Source organism: Triticum aestivum, chromosome 2B (genome assembly GCF_018294505.1).
Source record: "Triticum aestivum cultivar Chinese Spring chromosome 2B, IWGSC CS RefSeq v2.1, whole genome shotgun sequence".
Taxonomy (NCBI): domain Eukaryota; kingdom Viridiplantae; phylum Streptophyta; class Magnoliopsida; order Poales; family Poaceae; genus Triticum; species Triticum aestivum.
The window spans coordinates 784,030,029-784,049,014 of NC_057798.1; the positions used below are offsets into that span (position 1 = coordinate 784,030,029).

The 18,986-nt window shown below is 42.1% G+C and overlaps 1 pseudogene; it reads left to right on the forward strand.

Moving 5' to 3' along the window:
• The first annotated feature begins 9,294 nt into the window (after positions 1–9,294).
• Positions 9,295–17,923, forward strand: LOC123047384 (calcium-transporting ATPase 1, endoplasmic reticulum-type-like; annotated as a pseudogene).
• The last annotated feature ends 1,063 nt before the right edge of the window (positions 17,924–18,986 follow it).

Below are 18,986 nucleotides of genomic sequence, written 5' to 3' on the forward strand. Positions count from 1 at the left end.
CATCCTCACCTCCTACTTCAGCTATCTCTCCCCTTTTGCTTGCTGATTCGTCACCCCTGATCTTCCTGTATCTCAAATTGGATCCAAATACTAGTGGAAATCCTCTTGTTCATCTCCCACATGCACTTGGGTCATGGCACAGTAGTGAATGTTGTTTTATCTTCCTTGGCCATTTTCTATTTCAGTTCTATCAAAGTATACAAGTAGGTCATTGAAGAGGGTGACAAATATAGAAGACACTGGCCTTTGAGAGACCGTGAGCTAACAAAGAAAAGCCCTCCTCATGCTGCCTGGGATCTAGGGTGTAGACCGAAGTATAAATATGGTCTTTTTTTCAAAAAAGAGGATAACCCTTGGCCTCTGTGCCGAGCGATGCACACAACCATATATTATTTATTATTCAAAATCCAGTAGCCGAACAACGTCAACCCGGAAAAAATAACGAAAAGGAAAACCCAATGCCGTATGCCTTGCGACTGTAACTCGACCAGACAACCACAAACCCTATGATAAAATACAAACAAAAAATGAAAAATACATGGCTCCTACGCTACACCTTCAAGAAGGAATCTTCATACGTGCAACAATGATGGTGAACCAAACCCAAGGTTGATCTCAGGGTTTCCATCCCCAAAGTGGTTCAGTCCACCATTTTTAGCAAAGACACGCGCGTCAACATATCTTGGTAAGAGGTCTTGCGTTTCTACGTGCCAAACAAAACAATGTGCTAGCTTAGGCATACGTATGTATTCCAACATGCATGCAGGGCTCCCTACGCCGATGTCCGCTGAATCGCTGCCAATTCTGCCCTTGCTCGCTGGTGTGGCGTCGTACTGCTTAAAGGAGGAATGGGAAGAGAGAGAGAGGACTAACGTGCGAGAAAAAAAAATCTGTTCTTTGTGCTCCACATTGCAATTGATGCAAAGAAAGAATAAAGCCTACGTTTATTTTTTTCCCACAAAAAGAATTTTTCTTTTGAGAAAACGAAAAGAATAAATGAACGTAGGCTTTCTTTTTAGACTTGGAGCGTAACCCCCGGTGGACACGGGGCCTGCCTACGGCCCAGATCCAAATCCAACCAGTCGGCCTGCCTACGCGAGCAAGCAAACGTAGCCTATTTATCTCCGCGAAATCACTAATTGAGGAGCGCTCCCCGCAACGATTAGTCGGGGAGCGCTCCCCACGCGCCAAGTGTCACGCGCGGAGCGCTCCTGAGACTTTTCCGATGCGCTCCGCGCGCGACACTTGGCGCGCGCACGGCTTCTCCCGTGATTTTCGGTTTCCGGTTTCCCTTTGTGGTTTTTCCTTTTTTCACTCTAGTCCTTATACTTTTAATGTTTGGTAATACCTTTTGATCTGTTTTGAGATCTGTTTCTCTCTGGTGTGGGCAAATCCTCGTCGCGCACTGTTCTTTCTTTGCCGTCGTCTCCGCCCGTTGCTGCCGCTGCTCTTGTCTCGTGGTTACGGCGGCAGCTGTTCCGGCCGCCACGCTTATTGCCTGTTCTTACGGCGGTCCTTCTTTAGCGTTGAGCGTGCTTCCCACTTCGCGAATCGTCGTTCCCTACTGGTTGCCTTCGTGGGTTCTCTGTTTCCCTTTCTCGTTTCTCTTTTTGTTCCCATTATATTTCCAGGATATGGAGATTTATGGGGTAGTTACGGGTGGGGACTACCAACACTATCAGATGTCAAGTTTCAACTGGGGTTTTGTGGGATTAGTTCTTGATAACCATTGTGTTCCTTGCAGTTATGGCTTGTCCTTTTTGTCGTATGCCTGGTGGCCCGTGTTCCTTTGTTGATTCTTCTATAGATGGATTCAGTGTGGTCTTGGATCTGCGTTGTTGGAGGCGTGTTGTAAGAAAGTCATTTTATAGTTGTTCAATTTTTTGCACACACGCTTATTTCTTTTGGTGATGTCCATGATGTTTAGATTTTGATTATGATCCTTGTTTTGATTTGTTGTGCAGTATGTTCCATGCAGTGTTAGAGCTCATCTTGTTCGTTACATCGAGGAGTGTAGGGCTTTAGCCATAAGGAGGGGTGACGAAGATATGATCTTGCTCTTCAGTGCAATAAGGGTTATTTGTATGGTGTTCTGTTTAGTCATGGTCGGATGAGGAGCAAATTCCACGGTCCTTCCTGGGAACGATTTGTCAGTGATTATGGTGTTCGTCCTCGTGATATAATGACCATTAGACTTGAACATTATGGAACTTGGATTGGTATTGATTTTTATCGTGTTGGTCATGGAGATGCGTTGTCTCGTTTACCGTCTGTTGGTAAGGTTTATTTTTAAGGAAGTTTTTATCTTGTTTTATTGTACATTTTGATTTTTCTGTTCCCTTGAGCCTGTGTAATTATATTTTGTAGCTCTACATGGTTTGAGCGACTCCGAGAAAGAACTTGTTGGGAGTTGTTATTACACCCGTGGTGTTTTTCTTAATTATCAGCAGATGTATTTCATGAGGTGTCAACTATTTGATGATGAGTACATACCCTGTTGTCCTTTTGTTCACATGATTGATTCCATGAATGTTAATGGTCATCATATGGTCAGATTTTTTTCCATTGTTTTTTCTTTGTTTCTGTTTATTTATTTATTTTTATTACGTCTTCTACTTATAGTTTTGAATTTTTATTCTATTTCTGGTAGCTTGATGTTTTTTGTCAGGTTATTCCTGGTATTGTTGTGAGGAGTTTGAAGGAGTTTGTGACTTTTCCTAGAACTGGTGTTTTAACTCTTGGAGTTACTTTGGAATCTGGTGATGATGATATATATGTGAGCACTCCTTGCTCCTACTTTATTGGTTTGGGTAATAGAATGGTGTTCAAACAGGAAGGTTTCAGTGATTTTCTCCAGGCCTCGTCTATTCAAGTAAACAGCTTGGTGCTGATAACTTTCAAGCAGTGTGTTGGGAGGCTTGTTGTTATCTTCAATCTTCGACCGCAGTGATGTTAGTTATAGGCTTTGAACATAATGGATTTTGTTTAAAAATCTATGTTGTATAAGAGGCTTGGCTGTGCATCTCTTTTAAAGATGTTTTTTTGGACGGATGTTATTTAATCGTGGTCACAGTTATAAATACAGTAGAGGCACGTGTGTTGTTTACTCTGAGGCATGGCTGTGCATCTCTTTTATGTGAGAGGCACCTGGATTCAGCAAACGGAGGCACGTAATTGAAGTTAAAACATGGAAGGTTGTGTGGAGGCACGTAGAGTTACTGTAGGTTTCATGTGAGGCACGTGGTTTGAGTAAAAAGAGGCATGGAATTGCAGTCAGTACAGGCACGGTTGTTTCGAACACGGGTATACTGAGAGGAACGTGTGTGCAATACCAAAGTTACATGGGCGATGACGCGTGCCGAACACATAGAGATACTGTGGGTTTCACCTGGATGAAGATCGACGCTTCACCATTAATCTCCAGGAGACCTTCGATGTTGAAACGGTACGCAATGACGATAAGTGTTTTTTTCGTAATTAAGCATGACTTCAACTATTTAAACGTGTAATTTTCATCTTTTACAATTCAAGTAGCTTATCCCATGCCATGCAAGACACTATGTCTTGGAGAGGATGGGTTTTGAAGACCATGAAAGTTTCAAAACAAAGAAAAATCACCTAAGGACCCATCATGATATGGATTTTGAAGTAAATCTATACAATTCTCAGAGTGTAACCCATTTTGGTTGCACAAATTAGGAAGCACTTTGCAAGATGTATGGTTTTTATGAGGGTATGCTTTTCACCATGGATCTTGGTGATACTGACATCGACCAAGACAATATGGACATTTGGGTCCTTGTTGACACGCTTCCAATTCTACCGCTATGTGAGTTTCTCAAACATAGTTACTAACTAATTTATATTGTTTATTTCAAAATAGTTGATAGCTTATTTCCATTGACAACTTATTTTCATTCTTCAAAGAATGTGCGGAAGATGGTAGAAGAACCCACTACACCAATGGCTCAGAATTAACCTATAAGAAGAAAAATCATCTGATCACATTTTGTACAGATCTTGAGAATTACAATATCTATTATAAAACTCCTCCACATTATGGTCAATACGTGCCACTAGTGCATGTGTTGAACCACGGTAACATCCATGGAGATGTCATGGTAAGATTTTTTACTATCACGACATCCGTGCATCTTTTTGTATAAATTCTTCTAAAACTGAACTACATTTCTAACTACGAAGTTATTATTATGTTTTTCAACAGAAAATCCCAAAGGATTGTGTGCCTCATCTGATGTATTAGAATGGTCGCCTTGATGTTTTGAACATACGTCCAGGTCATCCTACGAATCTCACCTGTCCATATCGGATTTCTAAAATCAGTGAAGACATGAAAATCAAAGAATGGAAAAAATGTATGGAGAGTCGTAAGGAGGTACTTGGAAACAACATTGTGCGAAAGGCAAGAATTAGAGACAAGATAATCTCCATTCCCCATAATGGAGACTCAGGGCCCATCTTGTTTTATGATATTTTACCTAAGAGAAGGTAGTAGGTCCTATGAGAGAGAAATACGTCCTAAATACAATGTGTTATTATGTGGTACAATGTGTTAGAGTTGATGACGATGAGGAGTTGTGATTATGACTAGTGACCAACTTGCTATATGATGTCTCACTGATGAAAATGATGATCATGAGTAGGTGTTATATGATGTCTCACTGATGAAAATGATGATAAGTTGTTAATGATATGATGATGATGATATTTATTATATCATTGGGTGAAAGAACCGTGGACTAGTTACATCCACTTGAAACTAGTCCACGGTTCTTTCACCCAGTGATGTAATAACTCATTATGATGTAAAAAGAAACTCTAAATTGTTGATGTATGAAAACTTGTATAAATGTGTATGAATACAACATGAAATAAAAAGAAATATAATACGGAATGTTAGTAGTAGCGCGGGCTGTGAGAGGTGCTACTAGTAGTTACGAGTAGCGTCTTTTCAGAGAAGCGCTACTACTAAGTGGATATAGCTGTAGCGTGGTTCAGCCCACGCTACTGCTAAGCTTTAGCTGTAGCACCGTACTAGTAGCGTCGCCACCCGCGCTACTAGTATGCCTAAAGCCCGCGCTACTGCTAGGCTTTTACCTAGTAGTGAACTTGGTGTAAGGAGAGCCATTATGCTTAATAACAAGGCCCTTTTGAAAGCTTTCAGTTGCAACCGCTCAAAGGTACACACCATCTGGTTCCTTGTAACACAGAAGTGTTTCTCACATCTGATTGATCATTCTGTATATTCTTAAGTAGTATTAAATTGCCCAACATTGTAAATATAATTTTGGATGGTACATTAGGGTGCTGATAAGGAGTTTATGGGCGCTCTCCAAAAATGTCAGTATGATACAACCCTGAATATATTTGTTGGCATTTACTTTGAGCACATAAATATGAGTTTGTGACTGTAGATGATCAGGCATCAAAATTGTGCTCCCATGGATGTACAGCCATAAAAAGGATGAGCAAAATTGTGCACTAAAACCATAAAAAGTTATCTTTTGGGTAAGTTGTACTTGAGCTCCCATGGCCAAGGATGTACACCCATCATCCAAGCCATCCACACTATGAGTATGTGACTTTAGATAATCAGAGATTAAAACTTGTTCATACAAAGATTTTGAATGTGAGTTATTGGACTCTCTGCATATTGTTGCATCCAAACTTGTTGTTTGTATTGTAAGTTCATGAAGAGCTTAAATTAGTCCATTTTGTAATGGAATGTAGTTTAAGACTAAGTGTTGGAGTGAAGATGTTAATGAGAGGTTTGTCCCTTTAACCTCAACATGTTTTTTGTACAGTACTTACTGAGTTTTACCTCTTATTTTGATCTAGAATTATTACAGGTACTAATGAAGTAGTTCCCACTAGGTGGACTTGCTAGAAATGGAGAAGCATGTTGATAGGCTTCTTAGGTGAGCATATCAAGCTTTGAAGTTCTTAGTTATGCCGATTGCTATTATCTTGGGGTCGCCTTGCAATATTTTAGAATATTGCATTTTTTCTGGACCTTTTATACAGCCTGGCCATGAATTTTGCTTTTAAATGCTCCTGATGAGTGTGTTAAGACTTGCCCTTACATTCATGATTATTCACCCTTCAATTAGAGGGACATGCCAATCCACTTTACATCTACCAAAAAAAGAGTGTTTTCACATAGCCTTACAACTGACATGCATTTTTTCTTATAATTTAACCTTTTTGGTTAGGTTACTTTTTGAAACATGTCACAATGAAGACAATGTCTTCATAGAAAGGTGATATATTCATTTGGCATTGGAAAATCACGTAACTGACGTTATCTTTGTTACAGAGTGCCTATCTTTGTTGCATAGGATCCATTCTTCAGCGGCGGATCGTTCTACCATTCGCGCAGTGCTTTCTAATATTAAAATTGCGGCTGGTGCCTTCAATTCGTTGACCTTTAAGCACGTACATCGGCATTTGAATATTGCTTCTCATTTGTTAGCTAGAGCTTGTACGTATTCAGTTAGTCCATGTGTTTTCTATTCTATTCTGGATTTCATCCGAGGAACTCTGTGTAATATTGTTGAGTAGTCAATAAATTTGATTTTCTCTCAAAAAAGAAAATGAATTTATAATGAGAGTTAACTTCTAATTTGGTCTAGCTATAGAATTACTGAAGATGGACTAAGGCCCTGTTTGGTTCAGCTTTTATCAACGGATTCCGCTGCCGCGCAGTAGAATCTGAAGCAAAGGGCGAACCCAGCGGAATCCGATTTCAGAAATCCGCTGCCAAAATCTGAACCAAAAGCGGAAGCAGCCTAGGACGTGCTTTCCAAAATCTGATTCCGCTGCGGGCCAAAATTTGAAAAAGCTGTATCAGTTGGTTTGTCAAATGACCTGTATCTTTTTCACATCAGATTTTCTACAGCTGTTTTTCCACAGCAAATTCTTCACAGCTGCTTTTAGAAATCCACAGCCGAATCAAACAGGGAGTAAGAGTTGTGCCTTTTTAGTTAGCATCAATTTATATAGTAGGTTGGTAAGATGGGAGAATGTTACAGATTGTAATATACTCCAGGTGAGATCAGGATAGTTGGTGGTTCAGTCTCTATCAACATCCAGTTAGATCGGGCTAGTTGGTGGTTCAGTTTCTATGAACATCTAATTCTAAACGAACTAAACTATGCCCTTGACATTTTTTTGGCAATTTAGTGAAGACAAGAAGGCCACCACTAAAACTCCCACCAGAATTGAGAAAGTAACATAACTTCATAGAGAATGTTGGGTTCGTTGTTGCATTGAATGAGCTGGAGATATTATTCAAAGTTGTACAAAAAGCAAATATTGTAGACTGGATAAGTTTTGGTCAAGCCTTGCTACATGCCCTGACTACTATACTAATGTAATATATGAAGCTGTTTCGGGGTTGCCACACATGTTTGGATTTTCTGTCCATAGTTGCGCGTTAGTCCGCGTAAAAATTTTTGTTACACAATTGTTAACCATTTTTTATTACCACTCTTATGTTGTTACATTTATTATATTTTATTTATTTTAATGATGTGTTTTCTTCCTAAGATGAATGGTGATTTTTTTTCACACAGTAGTACATGTGTTGAACGTGCACGCTTACTAGTAAGGGCGTCTCCAACAGGTTGTATGTTAGTCTTGTTGGTAAAATGTCCATGTCATCAACCAACAACCTATCATACAACTACTCCAATAGATTGTATGTAAGGTATCCAATATATGGTAAGAAAATAAATGTGACTGCTCTCTATTTCACCTTGGAGCTTGTGCAAAGGTTGTTGGTTAATCTACATACAACTTTGCTCTCTCTCCATATTTATTACATGCCACATCATCATTATGTCCTAGGTAGCAAATTAACAAACACCTATCTTACGACTATTGGATATGCCCTAACAAATAAATACACTATGTACCGGAATGAGCAGATTTGCTTGGCTTGCAAAAATGCGCTTAATTATCTTGGAAAAACTGCAACTAAATTGATGCAACAAAGAAAATCTACACATTCATTCTTTTTTTAACACAATATAAAGGCAATCGCTCATATATACGTGCATACACACACTCTTATAAACCCGCACACACACAGTATAAGCTTCAGTGTGTGATGCCCGGCCTATCCATTAGTCCCACATGGAAAGACAAATGAGGCTGGTCCCACATGGTGGACACATGAGGCAAGGCTACATAGACAACAGGGGAAGCACATGGAAAAGGGATCGAAAGAATAGTGAATCGTCTTTGTCTTCTCATCCTTACCTCCTACTTCAGCTATCTCTCCCCTTTTGCTTGCTGATTCGTCACCCCTGATCTTCCTGTATCTCAAATTGGATCCAAATACTAGTGGAAATCCTCTTGTTCATCTCCCACATGCACTTGGGTCATGGCACAGTGGTGAATGTTGTTTTATCTTCCTTGGCCATTTTCTATTTCAGTTCTATCAAAGTATACAAGTAGGTCATTGAAGAGGGTGACAAATATAGAAGACACTGGCCTTTGAGAGACCGTGAGCAAACAAAGAAAAGCCCTCCTCATGCTGCCTGGGATCTAGGGTGTAGACGAAGTACAAATATGGTCTTTTTTTCAAAAAAGAGGATAACCCTTGGCCTCTGTGCCGAGCGATGCACACAACCATATATTATTTATTATTCAAAATCCAGTAGCCGAACAACGTCGACCCGAAAAAAATAACGAAAAGGAAAACCCAATGCCGTATGCCTTGCGACTGTAACTCCACCAGACAACCACAAACCCTATGATAAAATATAAACAAAAAATGAAAAATACATGGCTCCTACGCTACACCTTCAAGAAGGAATCTTCATACGTGCAACAATGATGGTGAGTCGAACCCAAGGTTGATCTCAGGGTTTCCATCCCCAAAGTCAAGGTTCAGTCCACCATTTTTAGCAAAGACACGCGCGTCAACATATCTTGGTAAGAGGTCTTGCGTTTCTACGTGCCAAACAAAACAATGTGCTAGCTTAGGCATCCAGAAATAAGAGAAGGATGGATGCCGGAGGCTCCTCAGCGATTAGAGCTTCTCGGCCGTCCGATCGGAAGTCCCTCGCGATACTGACCGTCCGATCTCGGGCCCGACCGCCGTGAGCCGTGCGATCTCGAACCCGATCGACCTGGGCCGTTGGATAAAATTTCAATGGCAAAAAAACGTAAATACTTTGCCCCCACCAGGGTATTTCCGTCTTTTCGCATCCGAGGAGATGGGTGCCGATAGGGCACCCAGTGCGTCGTCCTCTCTGCTCCTCTCCTCATTTCCCCCTCCTCCTCTTTGCTCACCAACGAACCCCCGCGCCGCCTCTCCTCCCCCTCCAAACCCTAGCCCGCGCCCGTCTCCTTGCCCCGCCGCCGGCCGCCGCCGCTTGCCCGGGCACCCATCCGCGACCTCACGCCGCCCTCCTCCTCTTCCTTCATGGCCTTCTCGCGCTCACGGAGGACGACGCGGCCGCGCTGCTCTGGGTGGCGCGCCGCCTCCGCCGCCGGCAGGAGGGGGGCGCGGCGGCCGCCGCACAGCCCGGAGACCAGGAGCTCCTCGGAGAGAAGTCGTTCCCCTAGGAGAAGAAGTTGAGGAGGACACGCCCCTCCATCAAGGGATGGCCGAGGTGGCCGCGCTGCTTTGGGTGGCGGGTCGCCTCCGTCATCAACAGGAGGGGGTCGCGGCAGCCTCCCGGCGACCAAGAGCTCCCCGGGGAGCGGCCGTTCCCCTACGAGAAGACGTCCCTCCGTCAAGAGATGCTCGCGCGTCGGGAGAGGACGTGGAGATCGAGGGACGTCTGCTCCTGCTCCTGCTCGACCGATTCCAGATCGAGGGATGTCTGCTTCTGCTCGCTACGGACGCCGCCCCCCGGCCACACAGGTCATGTCTCCTTCCTGCACCTGCAAAATGTGTCAGGAAAGTCACAAACTTATTCACCTTCTGTTTTCTCAGTCATTTTGTGTGTAGAAGTAGTAGTGCATAACATCTCAATACAGTAATCTCCTTAGGCTGTAGATGGAAAGGGTTGTAGATGGAAAGGTTACTTTCCTCGATGAACTCGTGTGGTATGTGGTGGAATCTGCGGATGGAAATCATTCAGTCTATTTTTCTTAAGGGATGAAGCATCAAGTCCCACCTATTTTTTCAGTGTAGATTCAGTACAACTTGTTGGGATGTTTTGCATATATAGTGAGACACTTCCCTGGGCATTCAAAAAATGATTGTACAATCTGGTAGAGCATGGAACCAAACTCTAATCTCTGGAAACTAATGAACAAACACTGGTTTGATAAGGATAGACCCACAATCATTAGGTGGAAAAAGGGGTTGCTGGCTGATTTAGAAATCCTAAAATACAGGATCAAGACTGATCAAGACTGGTTTGATAAGGATAGACCCACAATCCCTGTTGTAGTTTGCTCTGTTTTTCTTTTCTTTCCTCGGCCGTTTTTTTAGGGCCCAAAATATCCAGAAAGGGTATTGGGGGAAGAAGAGGAGATCACGGTCGGCAGCTCTGCGTCCATTCATCCAGGTTTGGTAACCTCTCCCCCCCCCCCCCCCTCTCTGCCCTTCTCGATCTGCTCTCTTTCTCTCTGGGCTACATCTGGATATATTACATCAGGTCATTAAAAGTCAGATTGCCCTGAACAGATTATGTGGTTTCGAAAGTGCACATTTTTTCTGGTTTATAATTCTCTGCAATAAAAGTACTCAACGACAAATGATCATGTGCATCTATTTTCTGAGAATGAAATACGTATCTCTCTGGATAGGTGCCTATGAACAGATGGGACCAGTTGATTTATGTATTAAAAGGGTAACTACAATGTCAAGAGACCTTCACAATTGTTGGGTAGAAACATTCGTTTGTTACTCGTGGCTGTGATGTATGCATATGTGTATTTTGATGGCCGTTATTTGCTTGCTCCATCCGTTCTATGTTATAAATCGATTGTATCGGCTGCTGCAGCGATAATGGATTTTATTCTATCAACCCTTGTGATTAACTGACATCTGAACAATGGCATAAATGCCATCATCCAGTCAGGATTTACTTACAACACTAACAGTGGAAGCATTATCTTTGTTCAGTTATGTACCTAAGAAAGCTCATGTAGGAATCTGATTTGGATATGTAGGTGCAGTCTCACGCAAAGGAACAGAGAAGATAATTTGATGTCAATGACTCATGGATGGAAATTAAAACACAAGCGAAAATTATTTACTCTTTTACTTAGTATAAGTTATTGATTGAGATGTCATTTCATCCTGCTATTCTAAATTTATACCATTATGTTCTTAGCAAAAAAATAGATTATTTGGTTCTTAGCTTGCTTAAACCCGGGGTGCTTTATCTTGCTCATACATTTTAAATGATTTTGTGCAGGCCGAGATAATAACGATGCCCAATCCGGATTTGGACGCCTCATCTCTGAACATTAGAAACACTGAGCAGTCAATGTAAGCTTGCCCATGCTGCTTCCGCACGACGTTATATCTCTGGTCGTTTGTGCTTCCATAGCTCTAGACATGAACTTCCTGATATGGTAATAAACTCACGGTGGAGAACCCTCTCATATTTATTAAACTTGCTTGCTTGCGCAGGTTACTTGCTATAAATTTCGATATAGGATATTCTTGAGATTGAGATGTAATTTTAGGATCTGTGTGAAGCCCCCTGAGGTAAATACTGAGCGCAGTTTAGCTTTATTTGCGGTTATATATGCCTGTGAGCTGCAGAAATTATCTTGTCCTGTAAATTGTTTCTTTGCCATGCTAATTACTTTATCATTCAATTCTTGAGGGTACGCAGCTTTTATTTCACCCCTAGATTCAATCAGTCATCCATTGGCATTTCAGTTGTGTGAAACAGTTTTCATGCACCTATATGTTTTTCAACATCTCAACATATAGAAGAGACCTGATGGGAACTATCCATGTGCCTCCACATGCTTTGTATTGCATAATTTCATTAGCTTCTATAGATGGTCTCGTGCATAAAACACTACCGCACCAACACCTGAGTAATTGTATTGGTTTCTCCTCAAGTACCATAATGCAATCTTGTCTTCGATTGTAAACCCTGGTTTGGTATTTTTAGTTGCACGTTTCAGTGAGAGAAAGAAAAAATAGTGTCAAAGTAGAATGCACATCATTGTGGCATGGTAGACTCTGTCGTACGACAAAATTTGGTCAGATGGTCCTTTTAGGTTCTCTCATATTTTCTATAGATAGTTGAGTTCTCAGGTACAAATATAATTTCAGTAATCCGATGATTTTGGTCAATCCCAGATTTAATTGTTGACATAGCATTGGACATTTAGTTCAGTTAAAAATATCAAGCCAAGTGGCTTCCTTTATTTATGTCCAAATTAAAAATCATATGCAAATAGACTTGTGCAAGAAATAATTTTTAAATTTGTTTTTGTCCATTCTCTCAGCTCACAATGATTTCACTCCTTTTTAGGACTCCAATAGGATTTGCATATACAAATGATAACATACATTTATATTGAACTCATCGCTGCTCTGAACTCATATCTAAACGGATCACAAATACTAGACTGAATGGACTGTTGCAGAATTAACAGAAAACCAGGTACCACCATCACCCTACTAGCGTGCCTGAATCATTCATCATGTTGCACTTTAGAGTCTTCATGGTCTTCTGCTTTAAAATCACCTCTTCCACTCGTTTTCCTGACAAAAACTATTGATTTCTCAAAAGTCTTGTTGTTTCTCTTCCAACCTTTGTACTTCAGAAACCTATGAATTGTATTGATTGCCAGCCCTTGTCCCCTCATCTGTTACTGCTTTCATGCTAACTAGATAACACTGTTTGAACCAGCAAAACAAGATTATTTTTTTGTTCAGATTGTAGAACATTACTGGGAGGTTCTAAGAAAAGAGTGATATTTGCAAAACCATGCTTTTATTTAGCTTAATATTTTTGGACTGATCTAATCTTTATTTTTTCAGGTTGCCAAAGAGGCTTCTGACATGGTACTAGCTGACGACAATTTCAGTACCATAGTTACCGCAGTTGGTGAAGGAAGATCTATTTACAATAACATGAAAGCTTTCATAAGGTTTGTGCACTGAGAGCCTTTTTCTCACTTCTCATTGACAGTTTTGTGGTTGCTTGCGTATTTGTGCTTGTTCTATATGGCTTGCTAAAAATGATGTTCCTGAATCGAGCATGATTGCGTGATTGTGTCTGCTTTCATACTTCACATCCAGCTGGTGGAAAACCTTCTATTCCTTGAGTATTCTGAAGGCCCTTGCTTCACTGCTGCAGATATATACATGATTTCCTCAAACATTGGTGAAGTTGCTTCACTCTTCCTTACCTCTGCTTTGAGTATTCCTGAGGGGTTGATACCTGTTCAATTTATATGGGTAAATCTCGTCACCGATGGCCCCTCTGCAACTGCTTTGGGTTTCAATCCGCCTGACAAGGACATCATGAAGAAACCACCAAGGAGGAGCGATGACTCATTGATTACTCCTTGGATTTTGTTCTGTTACCTGGTAAATGATCACCACATATCTGTTTGATCTGTTTTAGGCATCTCTGCCTTTCTTCTCGAGATTATAATTCTCACCAATCACATAACTTGCAGGTCATTGGCCTTTACATGGGGTTACAACCGTTTGGTCATCTGGTACACCCACGGATCTTTCATGGGCATTGATCTCACTGGAGATGGCCACACTTGTCAGTTATCACAGCCCTCGAACTGCGGCCAGTGCTCTAGCTGGGACAACTTCATAGCTGCGCCCTTCATTGCTCGTGCTAAAACTTTCACCTTCGATGACAACCCCTGCGACCACTTCCAGGTCCGCAAAGTGAAGGCAATGACGCTCTCACTGTCCATGCTCGTGGCGATCGAGATGTTCAACTCGCTCAACGTCCTCTCAGGGGACACGAGCCTGCTAAGGATGCCTTCGTGGGTCAACCCGTGGCTGCTCCTGGCCATGTCGGTGTCATTCGGGCTGCACTTCCTCATCCTCTATGTGCCGTTCCTCGCGCAGGTGTTTGGCATCGTGCCACTCAGCCTTAAAGAGTGGCTCCTGGTGCTCCTTGTCGCGCTCCCGGTCAGGGCACGAGGATCTGTTCACCGCCGTGGATAGGCCGCTCCAGTTTGCGTAGACTGCCACCGTCCTGGAGGTACACCACCTGCCAGCAACATGCTAGATCTCGCTTGGCTTTTTCTTTCTCTTGATCTGTTTGTTTCTGAGCTTTGCATTCTATGGGCTTTGGACTCACATCTCGCAGGCACCGGAAGGCGGCGGGAAGGAGGCAAGCGGCAGCCTCACCGCTGACGCCCGCGGCGACGACCGGATCCTGGCCGTCCCCTCCCCTTCCCGTCAGATCCATCAAGGTCCAGAGGACGACGGCGACCATCTCCGGTAGCCGGTAGGTCCCATTTGAGCGAGGAGGGCTGGGGGCTGGAGGGATGGAGAAGCTCTCATCGGCGGCAACTTCGTGGAGGGGCGGTGTGTACGACGCCTGTGACCACGCCTGCAACATCTGTCTTGAGGCCTTCTGTGACAGTGAGTCCTGCACGGTAGATACCTTTGTCTTGCGGATATAATGGTGATTGGCGATGGAAATCTTTCGATTCAGTGGTAGACGTGTCTGAAGTTGAATCTGTTCTGTTTTTTTTTTTGTTTTGAATTGTCACAGGTTACAAGCTGCAAGCATGATTTGCATCTCCAGTGCATCCTTGAGTGGTGAGGACCATGCTTTCTTGCCTTTGCAATTTGACCAAAAGTTCTGTAACCATTCGACAAGGTGAGATCTCCTATTCTCCCCGTACTGTTTTCTCTTTTGGCTGATGTGATTTTACTCTGTTTGTGGGAGTGGGAGTGGTGTTACTTTGCAACCATGAATAGTGAAGTACATGGCTTCATGTCTTGGATAGTTTTCACTTTAGATTTAGATGGCATTGGTTGTGTGCGATAATGTTGTCGCTTGGTGGTTTTGATAGGATAGTGCCTCATCCTATAGGACATGCTTAGACCATCTGAATATTTTTTTGCGGACAACACACTTGCACCATGATTTATAAGATTTTCTATCTCACATGTTGGCCTGAGGGATTCACTATCTTCAGTGAGGCCAATCATTTTGTCTAAATGGTGGTGTTACATCAAAATTTACATGTACTGCATCACATTATAGTGTCTTTTTTAGCCTTGTAGGTATATTAGATAAGTATATCTAAGAAATGGTCGATGTTTTATGATGATTGGTTCGTGTTGTGGAGCTACTGCGAATGATCATACGAACCAAGTCAACCATAATTTTTTTTGTTCTGGTTTGGATACTAAAGGTTGTTTGTATATGAAAAGAAAATATGCTTCCAGGAATGTATACACCAACTACAGTCCTCCACACAAAAACATGTTGCCATGATTCCATTCAACCAAATTCTAAATGATAAAATATTATATAGGTATTTAAATTCAAAATCTTGTTGGTAGCTTACCAAGCTGACCGCTTGATTAAATTCGAGTGGAACAAAGTTTGCATCATTTCGTGCCGATTTTATTTAATCAACAGTGTTCATAATTTCATCTGTCATATGTTTGTTTGCTACTTCCATGCCTTGCTCCGGTAATTAGCAAGACTGCTCCTAATTTGACACTTTTTAGAATAGATACAGCTGCTTCGAATTATGAGGAATCTTTAGTTAATGTTAAAGAAACTAAGTAAAAATTTAGGATGATGTTAATTCCTATGTTTTTGTAGGATATTGGCTCACTAAATTACTTACCTTGAATATACTAATAAATATAACATGTTTGTAGTTGTTAGTAATTAATTTCACCCATGTAATAATCCATTTTCCAAAGGCTAAATGTTTTATCTTTCATACTGTTGGTGTGTGACAGCTTCAGACGGCATGGGCGAGCTTTCATTTATTCATGGATCTAGCACAAATGTTTGAGGTTGTTCTGCTCTTGGGGTTTCTAGCTTCTTATGTAGATAGGTCGTATTATGGCCCTTTGGAGTTTAGGTGCGGGTATGTATGTATTATGTATGTATATATTTTTGGATCACGTGCTCTATTTTGGCATTGTTGATTGCTTATGAGGGTGCTGCTTTCCAGGTAATTAGATACCTGCAGCAATTGTATGGGTTTGTCGTTGTAGATTACAACTACACCACCATGATGACCTATCGAGAACTTGCTCGCTCTGCGGTTATTCTTGCCGCGTCCGTCTGCTGCTGCCGCTGGCTGCTGCGCCGCTGCTGGTTGCCTTGCCTGCAGCTGCTCAGCTGTTCTGCTAGGCGCTGCTACTGTTGCCCCTGTTTTTTCAGTTTAGTCATGTAACACCCATGTGCTGGTATATTTCATTCCCTTGTGAAATTAATCGTTTATGTGTATGAAAGTTTTTAGAATATCACAAAAATGTTCAGTTTTAGTGTCCAGTTCACTGCCAATTCTCTTCCTGCTTTTGTCGTGACCATGCAAATCAATTATCTTGTGGATTGACTATGCCTTGCTTACCTTGCATTGGGTTTATTTTGCTATTTGTGATATAGTAAACTCATCTATCATGGATGGTTACTTTGATTTTTTAGATGTAAACAGTTTCTCAAACCTTCCTACTAACTTGACTATTACCTGCTTAATTACTACGTTTGGACCGGCACCTTCGCACCAAGGCGCACAACCGGCTCACCGCAAGTACACCTACGCCGCCGCTTCCCCGGGGGGCTGCAAGGTGAAGTGGACGGCCGAGGAGAAGCCGCACGGGGCTGGGCTCTCAAGTGGGAGGCGGAGCTTGCCTCCCCCCAATGACGTCAGCTTTGATCACAAGTGGAAGTTGGAGCCCAAGTCCAAGCCCGGTGCCGCCAACAAGGCCAAGACCAAGCTCGAGGAAGCCAACGAGGATGACAGGAATAAGCCGGCGATGAAGTGCACGCACATCGAGGAGGTCCTCGCCGGTTGCGACGCCATCCACAAGGTACTCAGTACAAAAGATGAACTTCTTTGAGGGGTTTCCAGTAGATTTCCGACTGGTTATAGTAGTTTAAAGACTGTAGTGGAATTTCAATATAATGCCAAGTCAACTAACTCAAAGTTTGCATATTGCCAAGTTAATTTACTCCATTCTTAAATGAGTACTGCTAAGTTCCACAGATGCATGAGTAGATTTAAGAGAAAGATTGCAGTAGCTTAAAATGGAACTTCACTTCACTGTTTTGTAATATTCAGTAGCTTAAATATTGCAGTAGATTTTGACTTGGTGCAGTACAGAAACTTGCCTTGTTAGATTGTTAACTTGCTTTTATATTTTCTTGATTGTGTTAATTTTTTGGAGTATTGTATCTCATGCTTAGTGTTGCACCAAGATTCAGTATCTTGAACTACTCCAGTATTGCTTGAACTACTCCAGGAGATCATCTTAATTCTGTAAATTCTATGGAGTAGTTTCAGTAGTTTTACAGCAACAGTACTCTTGCCTGCATATCCTTTCGTAAAACAATTATTTTATCCTTAACTTTCCTCTACAGGATGATGACTATCTAATGGTGATTCCCTATTCCCACATTTTTTGCCCTCATGTTGCAAGCTCTAAAGCTGCCCCTGTAATTTACCATCACAAGACATGTCTGGGCAGCAAGTCTCCTGTGACGATTACTCTTAATTCGTCGTTATAATTGTTTGATGGTTTGCTTGTTCCAACCTCGCTATCTGCCTTTAGATTCCCGTTGTTGTCTTTGTAGTGGAAGGTACCACTTGGTGGTATGTTGCTATTTTCACTTTGTTCTGAACAAGGCATGTATAGATTTCAGATTTTAATTCCTATCTCTTTGTCGTAAAAAGTAATGTATGGTCCTGTGTTTTATCTTGGTCGTATGAAAGCACCGAGCTTGATTCTGTCTTATAACCTGATGTCATTTTCAGTCCCATTATGTTTTGCTTCTAATACAATTGGTTGTCTACACATGCTATTCCTGGGCTCTTACCGGCAAATTGTTACATGTTTTGTCTAAACGTTCTGACCGGCACCCTCGCGGCACGGCGCGAACCCGATCTAGTAAGTATGTATTCCAACATGAATGCAGGGCTCCCTACGCCGTTGTCCGGTGAATCGCTGCCAATTCTGCCCTTGCTCGCCGGTGTGGCGTCGTACTGCTTAAAGGAGGAATGGAAGAGAGAGAGAGGACTAACGTGCGAGAAAAAAAATCTGTTCCTTGTGCTCCACATTGCAATTGGTGCAAAGAAAGAATAAAGCCTACGTTTATTTTTTTCCCACAAAAAGAATACTTTTTTTTAGAAAACAAAAGGAATAAATGAACGTAGGCTTTCTTTTTAGACTTGGAGCGTAACCCCCGTTGGACACGGGGCCTGCCTACGGCCCAGATCCAAATCCAACCAGTCGGCCTGCCTACGCGAGCAAGCAAACATGGGAGCAACTAATTAACGAGCGCTCCTTCGGGAGCCTCGCAACGATCAGCACCACTTGGCACGTTCTCAGCCATTTGCCACGTGCCGCGCTTTGGGCGCTCCCTCCGAATTTTATTTTTTATTTTTTCGCACGCGTTTTCGGCTTTTTAAACGGGTTTTTTCCGGGTATTTTGACGTTTTGGTTTTCTACCAGTCTTCCCTAGCTTTTCGACCAAATTTTTTTTTGAAAAAAATAATTTTTTTGCACAAAAAAACGTATTTTTTTTCGCGAGAGGCACGGCCGTGCCTCTTGGAAAGAAAAAAACGTGTTTTCTGTTTTTTTTCTTTCGTGAGAGGCACGGACGTGCCTCTTTCGGAAAGGGAAAAAACACATTTTCTGTTTTTTTTTTCTTTCGCGAGAGGCATGGTTTTGCTTCCGCGAGAGGCACAATTGTGCTTTCACGAGAGGCACGAGCGTGCCTCTTTTCGGAAAGGAAAAAAAAACATGTTTTTGCTTTTTTTTCCGCGAGAGGCACGGTTTTGCTTCCGCGAGAGGCACG